Source organism: Gorilla gorilla, chromosome 12, assembly GCF_029281585.2.
Source record: "Gorilla gorilla gorilla isolate KB3781 chromosome 12, NHGRI_mGorGor1-v2.1_pri, whole genome shotgun sequence".
Classification (NCBI taxonomy): domain Eukaryota; kingdom Metazoa; phylum Chordata; class Mammalia; order Primates; family Hominidae; genus Gorilla; species Gorilla gorilla.
In genome coordinates this window covers 129836066-129842931 of record NC_073236.2, presented here as the reverse complement: position 1 = coordinate 129842931, position 6866 = coordinate 129836066, and the positions used below count along the sequence as shown (strand labels likewise).

The 6866-nt window shown below is 47.0% G+C and overlaps 1 pseudogene; it reads right to left on the bottom strand.

Annotated features, from left to right (window-relative positions):
- Window positions 1–6468: 6468 nt before the first annotated feature.
- Window positions 6469–6583, bottom strand: LOC115933641 (uncharacterized; annotated as a pseudogene).
- Between the last annotated feature and the right edge of the window lie 283 nt (window positions 6584–6866).

Genomic DNA, 6866 nt, shown 5'->3' with positions numbered 1-6866 from the left:
TTGGTTTCAGGAGTAGCCAGGCATCTACTGCAGATGAAGCCAGTTCCTCCCACCACGACTCGTGGACCAGTCATTACAATAGCCTGCCAAACCAACCCACCTTTCAAAACCCCACTCCAGGGTCCCTGCTTCAGGACTCGCAGATCTAGTCTCCCTGCTCAGATATCCTGCAGTTTCCCACCAATCGTGGCACTCCCAAGCCATTACGTAAGAAAGATGTGTTGTGCAGGTGCTGGTTCTTATGAATATGCAGACAGATAATATTTGCATTTGGGTGATAAATGAGACGGCATTTGAAACATAAGCAAGCCATGTTTCTATTTTTAATGCTTAATCGGTAACTTGAGAGAGCCACAGTGCTATTAACGAATGCTGATATGTTTGGACAGCAGCAGTCCACATAATTGCTATTGTCTTTTACCAAAGTGTCCAAGCTTCTGCATTTGGTTTCATGGTTTCGGCGTCAAGAGGGGAAAACAAAATATAAGGGCGAATCACCATTATTCATTAAGGACAATTAATGAGTTACAGAACTCTTTTCAATATTTACTCAGAAATAAGATACGTGAGGTCCTCAGGGTTGGCAGGTCCAGGTCATGGCTGATTTGGCGCGTTCTATAACACTGTAAAAAATTCTGACAGTAAAATGACAATGACTTGTACCCCATCTAAACAAAAGGTTTAGCACTGGAATTTACGATGCATACTTTCCATGACTAGAGCAGTTCTCGTTTAGAGGCATCTCATGGCTTCTGGCTTAAAACAGCAGATCGGGTGCAGAGTTGTCTTCTCTTGGTACTTGCGACTTTGCTGGAATTAAGATAAAAGAAAAAGGGATACAGGAGGAGTTGTAAGAAGGAGGGAAATCACAAAGGAGAGGTTTCAACGCATTTCTGAAAGATGGAAAACTGACAGTAGAGAGCTGCCAGATGACACAGGCTGAGCAATTGCAGTCTATGCCATGATGACAGACGCTGGAGAGGAAACGGGGTCAATGGACTGACAGATGAGACTCCGGGACACAGTCAGCGGGTATAAAAGGAGATGGGAGTGAGAAGTGGGCATCGGACCTAAGGAGCGATTAAGATCTTTACGTGGGACAAGGGCATCATCCCCCACTGACTCCTGCTTATATTTAAGAAAAAAAAATGACCAGGTAGCTGATGTGGTTTCACTCCGCTGCCATGTGTATAAGACTCTTTTCCCATTGGATTTTTACTCCGGCTAGGAATTTAGACCGGGGGGCGGGGGGTGGTGGGTTTGTGGGGTGGGGTGGGGTGGACAGGCTTCGATTAGCTGAGCAGGCAGGAAGCTGGCCGCCTTGAACTGGAGCTACTTGAGGTTCAGGTGCCCATCCCTGGCCCACTGAGTAGGATGATGTTTGTGTGGGACCGTCCTGTCTCCAGGGGCAATGCACACAGCAGCTGAGAAAGGTCCAGTACAGTGTCCACAGCTGCTGGCCTCAGTGAACGTAAGCTTCCTTCTCCTTGCAAATCTGCTACACAAAGTGATCTGTGAGCTGACTCCCCTGTCCATGAACCCACAGTTTTGAGAGTGAGATTTGGAGGCCACTCAAAACATACTCGGACCCTAGGCTTTGGTGGGGTCATTTATCATCCTGAGGACAAGGTTTGAGGGGAGAGGGAGGGCAGTGCTGGGAAAGGGAATTGAGTCTGTGTAAATTTGACCATTAACATGTAATATTTATTACAGAGGTTAACCTTTAAATACTGTTGGCTAAAAAGAGTGTGCAACAAACATAAAATGTCCAACTTTAAGCTCAACCCCCCCACTGTGAATATCAACTTCTCTAATGTGGAAGCTGCCCGGTGGGGGTGGTCACCTCTGCACACGAACATCCCATGGTCCCAGACACCTGGGAAGATGCTTAAGTTCCTTCTTCTCATTAGAGAGCTGAGAACCAACCAGTCAATTAATCAGCTCAGAGGAATAGAGTGCTGTAGTCAAGGCCCAGGTTAAATATTAAAAGCGTCTCTTAGCTCTTTAATTTGTAGCTGTTTAACTTGGTAAGTGGAGTTGAAGTCCCAGCCTGCTCATGGCGATTACTGATTAATGCCTGTGCACATTTGTACAAGTCTCCCTGGCTGCACGATCGCCTGTCCTCTGGAGTGCAACTTTCCTTCACCGCACAGTCAACCTCCACCCAACGGGGACAGCTGACACTTCGAGAGGCCCTGCCCTGACCCTTTACCGACTGTGGCTCGTTAAATGAGCCTCACGGTAACCTTGTAAGATAGATATTTTCTGCCTCTATTTTACAGATGGCAAAACTGAGGCTCCGAAGAGTGGGGAGCTGGCCTAAGGTCTTGAAGCCAGTGACAGCCAGAGCTGGGACTCAAGCCACTCTCTCTCCAGACCCCATGGTTCTTTCATGATGCTATCTGTACCCAAATAAATGACAAACCTAGCAGAATAGACCAGCCGAGCTCTGAATATATGCAACTATTACCGTTACCCTGGGCCACCATGTAGGTGGGGTGACTGATATGGTTTGGATTTGTGTCCCTGCCCAAATCTCATGTTGAAGTGTATTCCCTGCAGTGCTGGAGGAGAGACCTGGTGGGAGGTGATTGGATCATGGGGGTGGACATCCCCCTTGGTGTTCTCGTGATAGTGAGTGAGTTCTCGTGAGATCTGGTTGTTTAAAGTGTGTCCCCCTGCCTACTTCTTCCTGCTCTAGCCATGTAGGATGTGCTGGCTTCTGCTTCGCCTTCTGCCATGGTTGTTTCCTGAGGCCTCTGCAGCCATGCTTCCTGTACAGCCTGCAGGACCGTGAGCCGATTAAACCTCTTTTCTTTATAAATTACCCAGTCTCGGGTAGTTCTTTTTTTTTTTTTTGAGATGGAGTCTCGCTCTGTCAACCAGGCTGGAGTGCAGTGGTGCGATCTCAGCTCACTGCAAGCTCCGCCCCCCAGGTTCACGCCATTCTCCTGCCTCAGCCTCCTGAGTAGCTGGGACTACAGGCACCCACCACCATGCCTGGCTAATTTTTTTGTGTTTTTAGTAGAGATGGGGTTTCACCATGTTAGCCAGGATGGTCTCGATCTCTTGACCTCATGATCTGCCTTCCTTGGCCTCCCAAAGTCAGGTAGTTCTTTATAGCAATGTGAGAACAGACTAATACAGTGACCACCTATTTCTGTTTCCCCAGAACTCAGAATATTCCAGGTCATGGTGGTCAACCAGATTAGTTGGTCACCCTACACGTAGGGTTGTACAGGTTGTTCACTAAACAAGAGTGCCTGACCAAGAAGCAAATAGAGGCCACAAGCCAGCCATGTTCCATTCACCAAGCTGTCCTCATGGAGCAGGGCTGTATCCCCCTAGAGGAAGGTACAATATGGGCTAGCTAAGGCCCTACTAGTCCCTCTGACACTATGAACCCGGAAGTTTGAGCAGCTCAGTGATTTGGGTAATGATCTCATCGTAAACCAACCTCTCTCTTGCCAGGGAATTTCTCCCTCTCCCCTAAACACACACACACATTCCTAATCACGTTCTTATAAACTGTTCAAGTCGTGGGAAATGAGGCTGGAGAAATAGGAGAGATCCAAAATGCCATGTCTGATAGCCCTGAATGCTGTTCTCCAAACATCTCCTCCTGGATGCACAGCAGGAAGGCACTCCCCGCCCCGTGTGATCAGATGTCACTTCTGGCCTGGAGCATTCAATCCTGGTGAAAGATGCCATCCAAATTCTCCTTCTCTTGGCTGCAGCAACTGGTACCGCTCGCTATGGTGGCAGCTCCATCAGCCGGGTCCTGGAAGGGGAGTCGTGGAGCAGATCCCCTGGCTGGCTGGTGATGGACGTGTAGCCTGGCTGACAGCCAAACCTTTGCTGTCAGAAGCCATTTCTGCTGGGGGCCGTTTCTTGCTGTGGCACAGCCCAGCTGTCCTCACTGAGACTCCAAAGTAAGAAAACGTGCACTTGATTCTATGAGCTGCACAGCTCCCCTGGAGAGTAATGGAGTCAGCTTTGCAGTTTTCTTCTTCTTTTAAAGAAACAGAGGCTCACTCTGTTGCGCAGGCTGGAGTGCAGTGGTATGATCACAGCTCATTGCAGCGTTGAACTCCTGGGCTCAAGTGATCCTCCTGCCTTAGCCTCCTGAATAGCTGGGACTACGGGTGCGTGGCACCACACCCAGCTATTTTTTTTTTCTTTTTTTTTGTAGGGTTAGGGGTCTCACTATGTTACCCAGGCTGATCTTGAACTCCTAGACCCAAGTGATCCTATTGCCTTGGCCTCTCCGAGTGCTGGGATTACAGTCCTAAGACCCTGTTTCCTGTACCTGGTGTAGGTTTGCACTTGTCAAAGATCAACCTTCTGTATCTCTTCGGGGGTTTTAAACATGAGTAAGTTTGCTAGTGAACTTAGTCTTAAATACATTCTTAGAAACTAAGATTTTAATCATTGTGATTATACTTTTTTTTGGTAAAAGTTACTTTAATGGTAGTCACATAAAATCTCTCTGGGTAATAAGCAAATTCTCATTCCTACATATTTTTAAAATTTGACATTTCTAGTTGGTTGTCTTGGGCTTTCTCTGTCATGGAGCCGGCCCATGCTTCTGTGTAGCTTTGCGGCCTTCCCAACTGTAAAGCAAATCCCCACATCTCAGCCCATTCCCTTCATGGCCCCTCAGAACTCAAAGTCAGTGGGCACTGGGTAAAACAGGGTGTTAGTGAAAGCCAGATAGGCCATTGAAGGCACCAGGGACAAAGAGAGGGGATGTCTACCCAGGTGGGAGGTGAGTCATCCTTTCTACCATCCAGACACACACATCTGACATCTTTTTTTTTTTTTTTTGAGATGGAGTTTCCCTCTTGTTGTCCAGGCTGGAGTGCAATGGCGTGATCTTGGCTCACTGCAACCTCCGCCCCCTGGGTTCAAGCGATTCTCCTGCCTCAGCCTCCGGAGTAGCTGGGACTGCAGGCGTGCACCACCATGCCTGACTAATTTTGTATTTTTAGTAGAGACGGGGTTTTGCCATGTTGGCCAGGTTGATCTCGAACTCCTGACGTCAGGTGACCTGCCCGCCTCGGCCTCCCAAAGTACTGGGATTACAGGCATGAGCTAGTGCTGCCGGCCTCATCTGACATCTTTCCAGTCCTGAGAGGTGTGTTTTTTTCACTCATAATTTGGTCATGGCTGGGAGCTGTGGCTCGCACCTATAATCCCAGCACTTTGGGAGGCTGAGGCAAGCAGATCACTTGAGGCCAGGAGTTTGAGACCAGCCTGGCCAACATGACGAAACCTCATCTCTACTAAAATACAAAAGCTAGCTGGGCGTGGTGGCTCACCCCCATAATCCCAGCTACTCTAGAGGGTGAGGCATGAGAATCGCTTGAACCCAGGAGGCAGAGATTGCAATGAGCCAAGATTGCACCACTGCACTCCAGCCTGGGCAACACAGTGAGACTCTATCTCAAAACAAACAAACAGAAAATAATAATAATTTGGTCCCTGTGCCATATGGACCTTACAACTTTGGTGGACATCTCTTCCTTTTATATAAGCATGCTGTGTGTTACAGACCAAAGGTTTGTGTTCCTCCAAAATTCACAGGTTGAAATCCTAACCCCCAGTGTGTTGGCATTAGGAGGTGGGGTCCTTGGGAAGTAATTAGGTCATGAGGTGGAGCCCAAGTGACTGGGATTAGTGTCCATATAAGAAGAGACCCGAGAGCTTGCCCCTTTCTTCTCTCTGCATCATGCGAGCACACAGCAAGAAGAAGGCTGTCTGCAAACCGGGAAGACAGCCCTCACAGGACACTGGATCTATTGGTGCCTTGATCTTGGACTTCCCAGCCTCCAGAACTGTGAGAAAGAAACATTTATTCTTTCAGCCATCCAGTCTGTGGTATTCTGTTAGAGCATCCTGAGCTAGGATGGTGTGTTTAAGAGAATGGGAATACTTAGACCTGAAAATGGGGTGTTGCATTCAGGGGTCAGCAGTCTGTAGCCACCAAGCCAAATTTAACTTCCAACTGTTGCTGTAAATAAAGTTTTATTGCAACACAGCTACACGCCTGTTTGTTTGCATGTTTCTCTGGCTGATTTTGCATCACTATGGCTGAGAAATAGTCACCATCTGGCCCTTACAGAAAAAGTTTGCCAATCCCTGGTTTAGTTAATAGTTCTCTGCGTTTCACCCATTAATCCCAGGTGATATGGTTTATTCACGAAAGAAAAGGCAGTTAATATTAACCACCTAAGATCTTTAGTTACTTATTTCTGCCTTCATAGCTAACTCACTGTTCTCACCTGGGGCCTCAGGGAAGATTGTTGAGTTATGAAACCCAAAGTAAAAAGGGGAAATAAATTAGTCTCCCTCATGTTTAAATTCCTCCTTTTGGAAGAACAAAAAACTAGATCTGAAAATCATTTTTCCTTTTCTGCTTCTTCTAAATTTCTTTATTCCTAACAGATAAATGTGTTTTTGTTTTCCAGCTGTGACTCCAGACAGGATCCAGAGAGGGGTTCACAGTCTTCTCTGGGTTTTATGGAGACTTACTTTGCCCTTCTGTGTTAGCCTCTTAAGGTGCTGTGTTAACCTTAGGCACAGGAAGGCAGGAGAATCGCTTGAACCTGGGAGGCGGAGGTTGCAGTGATCCAAGATCACGCCATTGCACTCCAGCCTGGGTGACAAAGACTCCATCTCAAAAAAAAAAAAAAAAAAAAAGGCACAGGAAAGGGGGCAGATAAAATGTTAAAAGCATTTCCACTCCCTTGTTTTCTTCTTCAGACTCTAATAAAAGGATAAAATCTTTTAGATTTCCAGTTTTGCAGCATCGGCACTAGAAATCAATTAAAATCTATTTTTAGTCCACTCAAGAATACTTATCC